General features: G+C 41.2%; 1 protein-coding gene across 4 annotated transcripts in view; it reads right to left on the bottom strand.

Moving 5' to 3' along the window:
- LOC141001237 (pleckstrin homology domain-containing family A member 5-like) overlaps positions 1-18,240 on the bottom strand; it is an 86,512-nt gene that overhangs the window by 43,242 nt on the left and 25,030 nt on the right. The gene's annotated exons all lie outside the window — the stretch shown is intronic.

Raw genomic sequence — 18,240 nt, 5'->3', positions numbered from 1 at the left:
CCCTGCAGTGAGGAGGGCTGGGCAGATTTCTGGGTTCTGCACTGTCTTGTCCACAACAATTAGCAGTGAGCTGCAGTAATGAAGAGCTTAAGGTCCGAGGGTCAACACTCCACAGGCTTAGCTTTTATTGTTCTGGGTGGGTCTTTGATCCTTCACTCCCCTCGAACTACAGTTTAACCATAAACAGGTACAAAGCTCCTAAAAGGATCTTTACATGAGAGAAAGGGGAGAAGTCTTCATGAGTTTTGACAACATATCGTTAGATTTTAACACCACTAACCCTAACCCACTGGAAGCTCCTTTGCATTATTATTTTACTTAAGACCCAAACCGAAACCAGGAATTCAGATCTTCGCTTGATATGTTTTAAAAAGAGGTGAGATAAGGACAAACATTTGGTTCAGCATTACATTTTGCCTATGTCATCTGTGAAGCCTAAAACAGCCAATTTATTTTGGGCCATTTTTACTAAAAAAGTGTCTTTAACGGTCATCTGCCGTTCAGTAGGGTTTTAAAATATTTGTCAATTTGAACTCAACACCATCCTACCCTTATCCTGTCTATTTATTTGAAAGTACAGTTAAGTAGAGCTGCAACAATTAGTCAATTAATCAATTACTTGATTGAAAGAAAACTAGCTGTCAACTATTTTGATGAGTAATAAGTAATTTTCTAAGCCAAAATATCAAACATTTGCTGGATCCATCTCCTTAAATGTAAGGATTTGCTGCTTTTCTTTGCCATTTATGATAGTAAATGAAGAGTCTTTGGATTTTGGACTGTTGGGTGGAGAAAAGAAGCAATCTGAGGACATCACTTTGGGCTAAATGTGTCACTTGTCATTATGAGGGCAACTAACATCATTACAGACTCATTTGCTACAGGCAAAATGGAAGAAAAATAAAAACATTACTTGTGGTCATTTGATTTGTCAGTTTTTTTAGTGTTGCATGACTGTCAAAACCGAAGGGGATTTCCTCATGCTTATCCTTGCAGTGCTGTGATGGTGAAATCAAACTATCCCATTTAGCAGGCTGCATGGTAAACATTTCAGCCCTAGCTCCATTTGCCCATATCCATGTTACACATCAGAACATGTCACGTTTAACTCTGCATTTACACATGTGACTGGTGACTTTAAAATGAACTCTGTCCTTGCAATATCACACATGATGTGTCATCACAGGAAAACCTACAGTCATTTTACAAGAGTTCACCAGGTTTTGGTCCCTAACCAAATCCAACTGCAAATCACCAAACAGGGCCTTTCAGTGATAATTAATCCTCCTGTTAATGCTCATAAATCTAATCCTATTACACAGGAAGGAACTTGGACGCAATGTTGGCCAAGGCCAGTGAGTACTGATTAACGCTTTCACATTATCAGGTGAGTACTCTTAACTAGCATAAAACAAAAAAAAGAGAAAAAAAAGGAGTTTGGCTGCAGTAGAACTCCTCAATACCACATGGACATTGACTGGAGGTATGAATAGCCCTTCTCACAAAAGCTGAGCTGAATAAGCAGAATAGGCAGTTTGTGAGTGGGCATGTGGAGGGCAGCAGGAGAAAAGACAAAAAAGACAAAACAGGGGCTTTGCAGTCCCCGAGAGGCCACATCAAATGCAGTGCAGCAGCACGACGCAATGTGCTATCACAAAAAGGCAATACCTGGACTAATTTAATAACCTTAACTAATTTTATCTTAAAAGGAGAAGTCGTGGGAAACCTGCATTACACCACAATCATTACAGAAAACACAGCCAGTAGCTTCAGCTGGAGGAGCTTTAACTTTAACCTTTACTCAACCACAGAAAACAGCTGCTCATTGGGGCAACAAATCAGATTTTTTTTCACAAACAATTTAATTAGCAGCCCCTCGAAGCAGCTGCGACTGTGTGCAGAATGTGTCAAGGTGACACAGCTGAACGGGTGATTCAAGAAGATTTCAGAGCCATGGAAGCTAGCTGCCTTCTCAAGGAAATATAAAGCACCGATTGAAAAAAGCAAAACATTTTATTTATGAAGAAATTTATGAGGTTACTGGGGGAAAGCTGCAGTGCAATGTAGTCATGGAAAGCCAAGCTTCACTGTGACCTTCCGATCGGAGGCCAGCATGTTACAACTGTTCCTCATCAGACGAAGGGATCGCTTCCTTAAAGGTCTATTTATGAAACAAGTTCCAATCATCACATTAACCACACATCTAAAGTTTCTATCTTCACTTTCCGTGTCAGTAAAACTCCCCTTGTTAACCATTCAATGGTCAATTTCAGGCTTCATTAAAGACAACAGCAGGAATTCAATGTGGCTTTCATGGCAGATAAAGTACATGGAGGAAGCCCAAAGGCTGTCAATCCAAAGTATCAAAAAACGTAATGATATTTGTGTTTTACTTCCTGAAAATGGGACAGAAATCTTATCCTTACTGTGTAGGTATGTAGGTCCATTGCAGGACAAAGAGCAGAAGTGTAGCACCCAAAATAGTACTCAGACTCTTCTAATCAAGGTCATCTCCTTAAAGGAATAGATGGATGAAAGGCTTGGAAGCTGCAGGCAATTAAAAATATGACAAATGGCATGACTAAACTTCAAACTGATATTCTTAAAGATGTGTGAAAAGGTCTAAATGATTACCCTGAGTTTTGTTTCATATCATTACACACTGAATAAGTTGTAAGAAGTGGGAAGTAACATTTGCTTTCATGTGTTGATTCCTCTTTTTATCACATACTGGAATAAGGAGGCAAATTAACTGAGAAGCCTTTGAATTCATGCAAAATTCAAAATGTTTCTTTCTACAAACACATGAACTAGTGTGATGCCCCTACTGGATTTTTACAAAATGTATAAACACATACAAACATCAGCAACCAACTGGGAGGCTAGGTTCACAAGTTGGAAGGCAACTTCGTGCATTCATTTTCTCCATATCTCAGTAAAAATACAAACATTTGACAAGGACGGTAAGTCTGTGTATAACAACCAGTAAATTGGCTGGATATGGGAGTGGACACCTCTGTGTAGTTTTTACCATTTTGCTGGTTTATCTCAAAGCCTGAAATCAAATGCAGCTCCGCCCTCCTCTCTCCTTGATGTCTTCTGCTCAGTGGGTGCTGGGTCTGGTCCAGCAGCCAATAACAGGGCATCTGAACGTATCCATTACCACTGACTGCTCTTTAATGATATCAGTGTCGGCCCATATATACAATTAATTTTGATGGCCATCTGAAAAGATTTGTTTTTATTGAATATTTCTTAAACTTAAAGAGGCTGTGAGGAACTTCTGTGTCGTGCTGGAAGCCGAGGCCTCCACAAAGAAATCAACAGTAAAGCAGCATTAAACAACTTAAACAAATGGCCCACAGGCTTGTATAGGCAACAGAAAGAGTCTCATTTAATGTCACGTTACAATCTGCTCACATATGGCCAATAACAAAAGTGATTAATGCATGTAAATTGCTACAAATTGTTTCATTGAGCGCCTTCAGCAGTCTATAAAACTGAATTGTCTTAAAAAGTCTGTGAGAATGGTGTAAGAAGTTGATGTAGAATCATATAGACTCTCTGGTAAAATGACTGCTTTTAAACAGAAGTTAGTTTGTGAGTGCAATGATGTTTTGCAGCCAACTCAAGCATTGGATGACGGAGCGCCCCGCCCCCAGGCTGACCACCACAAGTATAATCTGTCTGTAGGAAACATTGCAGAAACACGATAATTCCAAGTCTGGAGGAAACACCGAGCTTTGAGGACAATGGTCACTGACTGAGTTCATAGGGAAAGTGAATAAGTACAGAGGACAGCATAGCCCTTGTGGGCTTGACAAGTGTCATCCTAATCTTTTGGCTTTGTACAGCGATAGCAACACTACACACAAGCTGAACCACACTATTCTATGTGCATGCTGTTGAATAAATATAAGAGGTTTTAGTTAGACATTACAAACAACTGTGCAGGATGCAAACATCCAGAGGGTAGTCAACCGATCAGACCAGAACAGAAATACTTCAATCAAAACAGGAAGGATCAAAACGGTCTTCAGATTTCCCATATTTTTACATGCAGACACAAAAATAATGGTTAGCTTTATAGAGAATGTTTGTGCTGGGTTACTGACTATAAATGAGAGCTCAAAAAAAATCAGAAAGCTAACAACCTGCCTGCAAACACGTCCCACTGGATAATGAGGAACAGGTTCAGCTGCTCCTTGTGTGTTTCCAGGAATTCTGGCATAAACCACAAGATCAATCAACAACAATAAAATACACGTTGCTTAGCAGATCTGGTCAGGACATCTATAACCTCTCTACATTTACATAGGTCACCGCAGGAGAGACAGTGGGTATTGCTATAATTATGGCTTCACTGACTGTGATTAACAGAAGAAAGCTTTTGTAGATCATCCAAAACCACTGCAGTTCAGTCAGAAATAAAAATATCATCTGATGAAGTCATGGAATACGGTCATGGGAGGGGAAACAGTGGCTCATCGGGACTTATTATAGTACTAAAGTGATAACCAACACTTCAGAAAAATAGAAATAAAAATGCGGTTTCAAACGCTGCAAACACTGTTTTAAAACTGGCAGGACAAGCACTCTTTTAAATTTGCATCAAAATCGGACTGCACTGAAATTCAAGAGAATAACGAGACAAAATTGAAGCTGACAAAGTCAAAAGTATTTTCCTTCCAGGGGGTTTGCCTTCACTGTCTGTTGTGTACAGTCACTCCAAACTCCTGGGGCTGAGCTCTACAGACCAACACAATATGAGTTTTTCAAAGTAGGAAAGACAAAAATCCAATATTTGGTTTGCAATTTCCTTTGGGCACTGCAAGTCCAAAGGAGGGGATGAAAGAGATGCTTGTTACACAACAAACAGGATGGAACAGAGCTGTTGTTATTATTATTATTTTTATTATTAGAACTCAATTATGAGATATCACTCAAAAATAAAATGTGACAAAACGTTTATATGCGATTATTTGAACTCCACGTTTACAGAGCTGCCTTGACAAAACGATGACAAAGTCCAGTGCACAAGGCGCTGATTGCACATGAAGCCATGTGAGGAACAAAACGCCTGGCAGGAGCTGATTATATCTGCAATAGGCTACAGTGAGCGACCACAGGGGCTGCGTGTGCGTAAATAGCCTTTTTAATGGCAGCAGCGAGCATTAAACACATAAAAAACGAAAGCATTGTGTGCGTGCGATGCAATGTATGTCGCACAAAGCAAAGCACTGCAGGTTTTTTACTTACAATGAAGAGCTTCCTTTAATGTCCAGGCGGTGAAGTGAAACGGGCCAGAGAAGAAAAGAAAACGTGCAGGAAAAACAAAACACAAGAAACCGAATGTGAGAAATCCGAAAGTGAGCGTCGGGTGTTGACGACGTGAGAGTTTTCTGGTGACTTTAAATAGAGGGTTTGTTTTGAAGCACTCGGTCCGCTCGTGCTGCTGCTGCTGCTGCTGCCGCTGATGTGTCTGTTGTGCTCGCACGGCAGAAGCTCTCGCGCTGACTGCTGCGCCGCGTGCGCCCGTAGTAAAGAGACACGGTGAAACCCGAGAGGCGATGATGTCACGGTCCGGATGGAAAGCGAGCAAGGTGGCCGGTGGCGCTTTTATTATTCCCTCCCAGCACCATTACAAACCGAGCGAGCAGAGCGTGCACAGAAAGAGAGAGGCTGATGGGGAAATGACTCCTCTACAGAAGCCGCGCAGGATTTCTCCTTTACGCATTTTGTTCACCCCGCCCCCCCCATCACCACCACCACCACCACGTCGAAGAAACGCAAACCGGCGTGGACAAATAGGAGCCATTCCATTACAAAACTGAAGTGACACATATCCCGGATTTAAAGTTGCCCAGTTGTTTATTTGGGATTGTATCCAGCCAGGTTAAATATGCACATAAATGAATCCGAGCTTTATTTCCTCTGTGAGTTCTGTTATTCCTGGCATTTACTTCTCTACACTCCAGTGTGGGTAGCTGCACCTCCCCTCAGCTCATTCTTCTGCAAGTCCTGACAAAACGGGGTATGTTGAAAAATGAGCTGCACCACTGCTCTGAAAGGCCCACCATCATCCTGATGAAGCTGTGGTTAATTTTGTTGCAAAACATTTCATGGATCTGTAAATACTGTATCTCAGGCTTGGTTTCCATTCACGTCCGGCCCTCTTACTGGAACTATGCTATCTAGTCGAAGCTTGTTAGTTTCAATGGGATGAAGAGGGAGAAAGAACTGCATATCAAGTAGGTTCAGCAGGGAGCCTGCAGCTATTGAGGACATGAAAGCCCGGACAATGACCTCGGCCCCAAACCTAGAAGCCAAATAGCTCCTCCGCTCATCAACCCGCTGAGTGCAGTCAATGGTGCAGGAAGACACCCAGAGACAGTCAATACGCTCTTTAGTGGCTGCTTCTCCCTCCCTGTTCCCTCCCTTCCACATGTCTTAAGAGTGTACTGTAGCTCTCAAAGTCACTGAGGTTTAACAAAAGCCAAACACAAACACTAAATTAATTTTTTATGGTTTGAAAACAAGGTAAAGAGGCATCACATGTATTAACACCACCAGTAATATCTGAACTACCTTGACCAGCCCAGCTACATAAATAATGCATCATGCTTCCATTAAAAGGCCAGGGATTGGGGGTTGGGGTGTGCTAAGTCCTTCAGCTATCCTTGATCCTCCAGGGAGGGCCTCCCATGCTGGATCTTGGATCCAGAGGATATGGCTGCCACCTGGGGCACAGAATGGACACCATACCCCAGGAGAAAGCTCCAAGAGAGAGAGAGGGGGAAAATGAATATCTGGAGGAGATGTGATATGATTAGTTACCCAATCCATGAAAGATGAATCTGTAGCCAATAAGGAGCTTGAGCTCCAACGCCCACAAAAAAGGTGTCAGAGGGGAAAGTCAAAGCAAGCTGTTCAGCCATCTGTGTGTGTGTATGAGTGTGTGTGTTGCCACAGGAGAGGATCCATGTTTTCTGTCAGCTCCCAAATCAAACAAAGAAAAAGATTTTCACTGTCAGTCCCACACTGTTATACTCACACATTGTTATAACAGGACACAGTGGTTACAGAGAACACTGCATCAGTTCACAGATTCCTGTGAAACTCCTAAATTGTGCTTAATAACTCAATTTTATCAAAGTAGTCCCCCTAGACAGAGTGTTCCTAATTGCTCAGCCATTGTAAGTCAGTGTGAGGCCATTTGCTAGGTTCTTATAAGGTAAATGTCACCATCACAGCTACCAAGCCTCCCTGAATTACCCTGACTGGGTTCAAAATCACAGAAGCTGAAGCTTAAAGGGCAACTGCACTGTTTAAAACCTGGCGCATACATTACCCACAATGCAATGTACCCACTGAGTGACAACCCTGGAGGCCATTAATCAGATTACATGCAGCTCCCTCTGAAGACACAAAAGGCTGACTTCTGTCCTCACTCGCGCTGACGTATCATGTGATGTTTACCAGGATGTTATAGCAGCAGGCAGCCAAATTAAAGGCACATTCTCCGTGAATAAAATTAGGGATGTCTCTGGGTTTTAAATTAGCCCTATTTGCACAGGACTAGTATTACCTGGGTACCTTTGTTAATCTGGAATAATCACGTAGATGTCGTGTGATTTTAATCCTGCCATTTCCATAATTTCCATAAGTAAAATTCAACTGCAAATTACCTTCCATATTTTGACAAACACTGATCACATCTGTTTTCCACTGTCAGACTACTAAACATTAACATTTAAAATGAGTGACAGAGAGGGGTTGTCATAGATTGCTTAATCTAAATGAGTGTGTAATTGAGATTATTTTTGGGACTTTTCAGCCTTTTTTTAACAGGACAGCTCAGAGTGACAGAAAGGGGGAGAGAGAGTTAGTGAAGACGCGCAGCAAAGGGCCACAGGCTGAATTTGACCCTGAACCGGTGCTGAGAACCGACATGGCCTGCCTGCTCTAGAGTTAGATGAGCTAGCAAGGTGCCCCTGTACATTTTTTAATAATGCGGTCGCTGAAAAAACTGACACTCTGCTTCTGAAATGATGTTGATGTTATGCAGAGCTTTGACATCATATCTAGGAGATAAAGTCAGTACATATGAGTACAATACAGTCTTTGCTTATCCCTTACTAACGTGCCGCACAAAACACAGACGTGGGGGGTCATTTTTAAATCACATGAAGTCCCCTGGTTGTAATAGTCTCATGAAAACAGAAGTATTTTTGGAAACATTAAGTCTCCAACTCAACCAACCATACAAGAAAAGTTAAGTCTTTTTTAGACATATCTTTAAATTGTTCTCATGGCAACTTGAAGGTTATTTCTTGACATTCTTTTCACATAAATTAGGAAGCATATCAAGCTCAAGCTCATTAGTGGAAAACCCCCAAACAATTCTTACACCAGTTCATCAGTGGCATTCAGTGGGAGTGGGAGATCCAACTACCGTTCCCAGAAAGGGAGTATGACCAAACCAAGGTCATACAAACTCTGTTGATTCTGTTTTTTCTCAACCCAAAACTTAACTAGACTCCATCTTTTGGCCACACACCATTAGGCTTTATGACAGAGTAGGGATAACATGGTGGGCTACCTCATTTCAGTTGATGTTATCACAGCGGTTTGGCTCCACCACTCCTGTCTGGACGTCAAAGCTGAAGGCCTCGTAAAGTAACGATGGACTGTGTGTGGAGGTAGTTACAGAGACAACAATAGCTGGGCTTTATACAACACTACCTTTGAGAAGATTATAATGTTCAATGTTTAGACAGTGTCAGGCAGGTGATGAGTCATCTCTGAGGTATCCAGGCAACATTTGTTCTGATTTTATAGAAAAGAGCATTATTTGGTGTTCCTGATATTTTGACAGCCAAATTGTACATAAAAAATGTAGAAAATGAACTATTTCATGCGCAAAATTTCATGAATTCAAAGTGTGAAAAGGTGTGTACAACATGCTGTGCTAATTGATATCCTATTGCTGGTATTGTTTCCCCCTTGTTTTCTTTTCTTTTCTAAAAGCATTCATACTGTGAATTGCATAGTGTCTAAAAACAGTCATGCTGTGCAGTACAGTACAGGGCAACTGGACCTATATGGTAGTCTATGGATGAAGCAGAGACGTAAAAAAAAACAAACTTCTATACATTGTACCAATTATCAATGAGCAATGGAGCATTTCTCTCTAGCTCCAGCTTGCTCAAGAGGCTTCATCCGGTTCTCAGCTGACAGATGCCGAGAAGAAGCTTTCAGACTCATTAGCTGCCCACACAGAGTCAGAGAGAGAGAGACAGGAAGCGAGAGGGAATCGCTAAGTGTTCACATGTTTATCCACTCTCCGAGGATCCTCTTCTACATGCCCACTCGCTCTCGTCTCTGGCTCTTTCGTCTTCCACCCACACTCCCACACTCTCTCCTTTGTCACTGATTTACAGGTTATTACCTGCTGGTGTTCCGAGCAGCTGCAGGTACACTGGCTGAAAGCAACAGTAGCCTGAGGTTGATGGTGAGGAAGACAGCCTGCATCAGGGTGTTTGCCAGTACTCTGCAGGGGCCTCTGTTCCAACTGAGCGATACCGAAAGAATACTGCATGCATAAACAGTTCTGTTAGCAGCTTGACTTCAGGGAGTGAGGGGAGAAGATGGGCTGAATTGGCCACCCTTCTTGATGCATCGGTGTGTGAGTTTATGGGGAAAGGGGGTGTCTCCTTCTCCAGTAATTAGCTGTGTGTGTCAAATGGAGCTGAAAAACAACAATGGACTCCTTGGTGCCTGTGCGGTCACATCCAGAGACACAAGGCCGAGATCTAGTCACTCCAGTGACATCAGTGAATTGGAAATTACTGGGCAGAGTTCAAATATACAATGAATATTAACTTCTAATGGTGAAGCCATGAGATCACACACATGCTAATATAGTCATGTTGATTTGTGGTGTGAATTCTGGGAAGACTTGAAAGTCATTCATGATTTCTAGCTTATGTTTGACAAGTCATGGCATGCTCCAGGGAAGGTACCAACATGATTTCTAAAGAACAAAGCAGGAAGGAGATACCTCTTGAGCTGTTTCCACTTCTGTGATGGAGTTGTAGTTGATGGGATTAGAGAAATCTCAGAACAGGTTTTATCATCTGCAGAGATGAAAGCATTTGCATTTGATAGTGAACTGAAAGTATTTCTCTCAAACTTACTGCGGCCACTCTGTATAACTGTGCTGAATGAAAACGTCAGCTTAGATGGCTCTTGCTTTATTTTTAAATGTTTTATTGATTTGCCAATGTCAAAAGTGACACAATCCTCCACAGTGAACAGGATGTAAAGATACTAAAAACAGATAAGAACAGTTTCAGCCATGAAGCTGCCTTTTTGGGAGGACATAATGAAAGGAAAAAGTGTTTACACTAGCACACTGAAGAAAAGACTAATTAGAAAAAGATCAAAACGAACATGGATGATTTTGCAGAGGCTAACAAAATGGACCAATCAATGAGGAAGTCAAACTAACAGTCCCCCCAGGCTGCCAGGAAGTTAAGAAGAGCTCAATCCTCTCATGAATAACAACACCCCACTGACCATAATTACATGAGAAGGCCAAAAATCACTGTGTTACTGACACAGTGAAAATTGAAAATCAAAAGGTAGTTTCTAGGATCTGTCTCTTCCAAGCACAGAAGCAGATCTGCTAGTTGGAGGCACAGACAGTCCTGGGATTACACCAAAAGGCTAAGTGATCAAGCAAAAGACTGGGAGGAGAATTAGGCCTGCAGATCAGTGTGTGTCAAGCACAACAGCCCTGGTGAGCGACATCACAGCAGGTCAGTAGTGAAAAGTGGGGTCGGACTGACTCGCTTCACTGTTCAGGCTGCTCCGTGAGCCGTGGCAGCACTGACAATCACAAATTCCAAAGTTAGCAAGTCCAAACACCAATAGCGATGCACTCTAGCATGAGCCCTCAAAACCAGCCCAGCCCCCTTCAACACAAGTCGAGCCAAATCATGAGTGCTTGCCAACCAGGCTTGACTTTCTTTTTCCAGGATCAGCAAAGAGTACAGGCTCTCACCTCCAGTTATCCAAGACATATATATAAATCCTTTACTGACAGCATCAGCCTGTCAACTCAGTGTTTACAATGCTGCAGCAACCAAACACAGAGGTAATTATTTGTTTATGAATAATTTATAGTTGAACTGTTCAGGATAATCTAAAACCTTTGGGTAAGCAGAGTGTCAATCTGGAGCTTCAGTTCTGCAGAATGATGAGAAAAGTTCTACTGCGTCAAAAAATGGCTGGAATCTGATCAAGTCATATAAATGGGGGCTAGCAGAGGATACTAATTGTTGTTTTGGCACTGCATATACACAAAGAGGAGGTGTTGTTATACATACATACATTACAACACTGCAATCACACTGGAATTTTGGTTTCTGCTTCACACCACTGCCCCTTAACTGGCACCAACTACCCTGATAATGTGGTGGACAGGTGTTTTTTATCAGAGATGGGACTTTGTTATTGACATTTGAGTAATATTTAAAGAACATTTAGCAAGACAGCACAAGCATGCAGACAGAGAACTGAAACTGAGAGGTTATTTGGTCGTGTACATGCAATTTTGTGTAATTTTGAGGGTTTGCAGTAATGTACAGCTGCAGACTCAAGGCTGCGAACAGGTGTTAACAAGGTACTGACAAACATACAGTAGACATGCATGTCTCTCATATATTATCTTAAGTCACATCAGACATAGAGTTGAGCTGCAGAGAAGTAGAAGATATTACTGTAGATATACAGTTTATGTGAATGGCCAAAACTAAAATAACTGAATGCAAACCATTGCATTTCATTCATGGTGGCGTCATCTCAAAGCCATAAACTAATTATAAAAACAATAGAGAAACCACATAGACCATTTTAATATCCACTCACACTTCCTCCAGGTAAATGCTAGCTGTGTTATACGTCAGGCCTCACTCACTTTCAGCTTCCACAGTGGGCACATAAAAAGATGCACACAGTTCATTGTTAGCCTAAAGAATGTATTAGCTCTTGTCTTTGGGTGTAATGAGCCTGTTGGGAGTGAATAATGTAGGCCATGGTGCTGATTTGATTTGATAGAGCCAATAACAGCCACCCCATCCACATAGGGAGCTTCAATAACCTCATCTACAAAACTGATGATTATACAGCAGTGGAGAAGCACAGCACAGCATGTATCATCGCCCATTCTATCAGCTCATTTCCCCCCTGAGATTATGTTGTCTTTTAAGATTGATTATGGAGAAGCCTTCGGATGCAGAATCAGCTTCTGCCTCACAAATGTCTGCTATACTGTATACAGTACAGCAGTAAAGCTGAGACAAACTTTATGCCTTGAATGTAATCAGCTCTGCTCTGCCAGACTTGTGATGTGTGTCTGCATGTAGTAAAAGATTAGTTATGTATCAATTCACAGAATAGCACTGATCTCTCTTCTAAAGAACAATAACTGTAATTCCTCTGTGAATGACTTCAGATCCACATCAGATTTCCATTCATCACAGCCAGGAGAATAATTTACGGGCTCCTTTTTTTTCTCTCACGACTTCTTCCTCCATCGCTAAGGGAACTGAGTAAAAACTGTCTATTCAGCTCAACTGTTCGAGTGGATTTTATGACACTCACTTATTTGAAGACCAATCCAATTGCCCACATGCATATGAATGGGAACAAAGAACTGAAATGGTGAAGAATTTCTTTAGAATCAGTTAGTCACAACCCAAGAATTACTTGTTTGAGAAAGAAGGACAGCATAGGAGTATCACGGGGAGTGTGAAGTACTACAGCAATGGCTTTTGGAGACACTTTTGATTAGCATTATGTTCATGTGTCTTATATGTCTCTCTTTGCTGTTGTGGCTATAACTCTTCATTCGTATTACCCCATTTCAATGTAGAAGGTTGGGTGTAATGTACTACATGAATACCACAGAACACACACATATAATTACTAAATATTTGGAGAGACATTAAGCTTTTTCTTGTTTTATTTGAAGTGGTGTTCGAAGGTTGCAAGTAAACAGAAGTAAGTAAACAGGAAAAAAGCTGCAATGTTGTTTTTCATGCATTTTTTTCTTCATTTAAATCAAAGCAAACACAAGAAGAAATTGCTATAACCTGTTGACTTGTGAAAAAAACCCTGTTTAGTTTCAGGTGCACAGTTGCGACCAATGAAAAGGTTTAGTTGCACAGATTTTTGGGCACATGTGCAAACAAAATAGTTGCACCCTGGAGCCCTGGATGTATCGTAAAATTCCCTGTTCCTGTGTTCAGTGTACAATAGTATTGTTGTAAACAAATGGTTGCTTGTAATCAGATCATCAGCTATATGCATATGACATTAGTAAGGAAATTAGGACACAGAGACAGTGAAACCCTCAGGTGATGCTCTTCCTCCAGCTGTCTGTATTATTTTGTTGCATTACAGCCACATCTTGTGATGGGTGGGTCCCCTGGCCTCATATCATCCACCTGGGTTGGCCAGGCTACTTAAGTTGGCTCCTCATCCTCGTCCCTTTTCCTCTCTCACCATCATCACCTCTTGTTTTTTCTCCACAATGCCACATATCCACTCAACAAGGCAGCCATAACTGACTTGCAGATTAAATAAGTCTTTATCGAGATAGTCTTCTAAGTTATTAATAAAGTGTAGCTAAAAAATTTATTAACTTATTAAGTTTTTTTAATTAAAATGTACTGTTTTTCTTTGTATTATGTGACAGTGTATTGATTAAACACATTGGTTTTGTACAAAATATGAAAAGTGAAGACAGCAGCATGTACTGTAGGAAATTGTGATGGGCATTTTTTGAAACATTTCTTTTTTTTACATTTGATATTACAAAAGATCACTTGATACAGCTGCCCTTGAATAAAACATCGGCTAACTTTAATTCAATCCTGTTATGTTCCTCCTCTATAGCCTAATCGGGGCTCATTTAGTCTCTTCTGTGACAGACCCACAGAGAGAGATAAATGTGGTGGTAGTAGTAAAACAGCGTTCTGATCCACTACCTAGCCTTCAGCAGTGCTGAGCATGCTCAGTAGGCCTGCCAGAGGGCCAGACTCCTGCTTTGGCCTACTTCTGATAAAACCAATAATGTCATGGAAAGTTTCTTTGCAGCGAGTCTGTGTATGTGTGTCAATCTGACAGAGTGTGTGTGCCCTCAAAATAGGAGCAAAATCCAATACCATCAACCACAGCTACAAACTGATAACACCACCCCTGGTGATAGCCATTATTGATCTGTCTACCATCCAGAACTTAAACAAAGATATGGACATAATGTAGCAGGAAGAAAAGCAACGACCAAAACTGCAGATGAGGGAAAAATACTTAAGAGATTGAGGGAATGGCCTAACTGTAATGAAATGCAATAAAGGATCTGTTAAGCTCTAGTTCCTCTAGTCCCCAGGCATTGATAGCTACTAGCGTGAGCAGAGAGACGGGCCAGCACAGCCTCGCTCAGACATCGGTCCAACTGATTATAGAAAAGATGACCAACAGAAGTGGGTCAGCCATGAGAGTGACAGAACAAGATACTTTGAGAGACAGAGAGAGAAAGAAAGTCAGAGCCACAGGGACAGATCGTGTGACTGTGAGTGTAATGACTTCCAAACTTATCTGTTTTTGGAAATTAGAAGGAAGGAGATTTGTGGAGTAAACAGTTGTTTACACCTAAAAGAAAACAGCGCCTATAATCACACAGGGCGATATTTACTGTGAATTTTACCTTATAATAACATGTACATTTGTTGATCACAATCAGGATTTTCTCAGGTCTTTATTCCGAACCAGATGAACTCTCTGACAGCATGCACAAAACATGCATCATGTGCTGTGGATTGTCAAATATTATCATCTTCAGGCTACAGCAAAGCAAACAGCCGATGACTAAACAAACAATGTGGAGAGAACATGTTCCAGTTTGTCCTTACAGTATCAGTCACGTGAAGTAGAAGTGCCAGACAACATATAAAGTTACCTAATGAGGTCTACAGCCTACTTTTTGGTGACCTATCTTACTGTTACCTTTGCTGTGCATTTACTCTGTCACTTGCATAATGTGTACTAAGCAAAACCGCACTGCAAAAGATCAGCAAAATTTACAGGAGACGGAAATTCTGAACACGTAACTTGCAACAAACTTTCGTGCAGACACAACAACACAGAAATCAGACTTCACGTTGAATGCTGAATCTGAGAAGAAATGGATTGGCTGCAGCTTCAAAACTCCAACCTAACTGCTGTCTCATCAGCAAAGCCTCATCCAAGTCAACAGATGTACAGAGAAGCAGTGGTGAACTGGGAAAGCACACAGGCACATGACATGATTGCTCCACACTCTCAGGGACTCAAATGTATGTAATATCGCTTTCAAATACCTGAACATGTTATGTGTGTATTAGCATGTTCAGGTAATGATGACATTTGAGACATTTGGCAGTCATTGTTTGTCAGAGGTGGGTAGTAACGCAGTGCAAGTAACGCTGTACTTCTCTTTACTCGAGTATATTTATGAGCCAGTTATCTTCTTTATACTTTGCTCATTTGCCATGTATACCTTCATTATAACTAGTCTCCTCTAAATGCAGGGATTAAGGGGTAGAGCATGCAGGAGCATCTCTACTGCAGATGTCAAGTTGCCAACTGCCTGGGAAAAAAAGGAGCACCACCCCAGTGCAAAGATGACAGTGCAAAATCCAGAACAAGAAGCAGCTTCCAGCAACAATCTCTGGCCATATTTGGCCGTATTTTTACACCAAAATCTACAGAGATGACACTTGCATGATAAAGTGCTTGCTGTGCCTCCCTTCCTCTAACCTCTGCAAGCACATTGAAGTAGGTAGCACATACCGTAGGTGAACATGTATCTAGTGAGGTTAATTTTTCATGTCTGACATCAATCTTTCATGTTATGATAATTACATTAACTTGTCTTGTAGCTAGTGTCCTTTTGGGATTTAGAAAGCAGTTAACGTTCAACATTAACATTATTTTCATCAGTGCAATTCATTAAAACTTAAAATATTGAAATGGAAACCAGGTACTTTTTTATTTTTACTTGACTGGGTTTCTCAATTCATATCTTCACAGAGTTTTTATGGGAGTAACTGTGCTTTTACTTGAGTATAGATCTTCAGTAATCCACTCACCACTGCTGTCTGTCAACTGGTTTAAAAATGGACATGCATACCTCACGCATACCTAATGCATACCAGAATAGCTGCACCTCATTAGCACTTGAGTGGCCAGTTTGTACTTGTAAGCTATTTTTTAGTGAAAGGTGCAGATAAAAGTGTGAGTATTTCTCATGAATAAATAAAATGTGGTCTGAGTGCATCCCAGAGTACATCCCCACTGAACTTTCCCACATCCTGATCTGACATTCTATTATAACACCCTGTTAATCCATATATGAAAAGGGGGCAATCAATGCCACTCTCAAACAAGGGCTGGGCGTGTGCAGGGGAAGGCACAGCTGACAAATTGAGGACAGCTTTCAGCGCTGGGCAGTCAGCTGAGTTACTGACTCAATCCAATGGGAGTTTGGCACGTTCGCGTTTCTTTCCCTCTTGTCATCTTCCCTCATATTCCTCATTCAGAGCAACAAAGTCTATTTCTGACTTTATAGCATGAGTAAATTTGTAACGCTTTGTATTTGGAGGATTGGCGCATGAAAGGGAGAGGCCAAATTTTTTATCACTATTACAGGGAGTGTCTCCTCTTAACTTCGCCCGCTGCTGTTTTTGTAGGTGCAGCTGCATTGCTCAAATCCTGGGAGAAAAAGAACAACAAGCTACTTCTGTCAGGGTTCAATTCTTGTTCCTTTACAGCTCAGCACGCCTACAACCGAGCAGTCAGATCCAGCTTTTTCACGATAATTGTGGGGGGATGATATTGTTTCAGATAAAGAAGCTCCATGAAAAGCTGTTGGAAATTTGTCGGCTGGAGCTCCCCCCTGGTTACAGCCCTCTGACCTACAGCTGCATGTGTCAGGTGTAGAGTTATAAAGGGTCACAAAGGCAATACATCAACGTCCTGTCAAGCTCGGCACAGATTATAAGAAGGGAGGGAATTACTTGGAAAGACCGAGAGAGAGACAGAGAGTAAATTGGGTGAATGGTAGCTGACTGAACTACAAAAACAATATAAAAACTAAAATCCAGATGCTGTCCACTCCTCCTCAAGGGAAGGTTAAACTAAAGAGACTTGCATAGAAAACACAGTTTCTGCAGCAGCATGGGACACCTGCACAGGGCTATTTCCATAAAAATAGATATAGCACCTGTGTGAGAAGCAGTGAACGGTAAGACAGGAGGAAGAAATGTTCCCTGTTGGGCACCACACACTACTGTAAACACCTCAAGGTGAAATACACCCAGCCATCCTCCTACTCTTGGCAGAGGCAAGGATTTTTTATTTTCTAAGTGAAACATGCACTTAAGTACCACTTACCTGGATTGATGATGCAACACGCACACAAAGTGGGGGCGAGGAGAGAAGAGAAAGAGGATAACAGAAAATGTATTGTCAATAAGACTGCACAACATGGTCAAACAAGTACTGTAAACCCTCCCTCTCACGCACTCTGCAGCCTAGAAGTTTATTTTTGGATGGAGTTAAGTTTGTAAGTATAATTACAATGTCTGGAAAAATGCTAGATGTTATGGGCAAACTCCAACACTGCCCCCCAATGGCTACAATCATTACCTACACAAAATATCTACAGAGCAGCACAAAATATGGCAAACATTTGGCAAATATAACAATAAAATAACAAAAATTTCATAAGAGTAAGTAAAAGAACTGCTGGAATTTACCCAAAAAAGGGGAGAAATTGTTTCAGTTTCCCAAGTGAGTGAAACTGCGAAAAATAAAAATAAAATCGACTGGTATAAAAGCTGTTTACAGTTTACTGGTACGAGATTGTAGGACTTGAATAATATAACCACAGTCTGCGAGTGCCAAACAATCCCCTACATCCACATCAAACTGTATTCACTCATAGATACTGGCCACCTAAATACGCTTGATATCATTCATCAAGGTCCATGCATTATTCCTTGAAAAATGAACAAAAATGTAAAAAAAAAATGCCCTATCTCACAATGTTAAAGAAAGTAAAACACAATTCCTGGATGCGTCCCTTTAACCATATCCACACCAAAAGTTTATGGGGTCTATTTTGGCCCA

Source organism: Pagrus major, chromosome 8 (assembly GCF_040436345.1).
Source record: "Pagrus major chromosome 8, Pma_NU_1.0".
NCBI classification, from domain to species: Eukaryota; Metazoa; Chordata; class Actinopteri; order Spariformes; family Sparidae; genus Pagrus; species Pagrus major.
The sequence above is the reverse complement of the archived record's forward strand: the minus strand, read 5'-3'. Positions and strand labels throughout refer to the sequence as shown.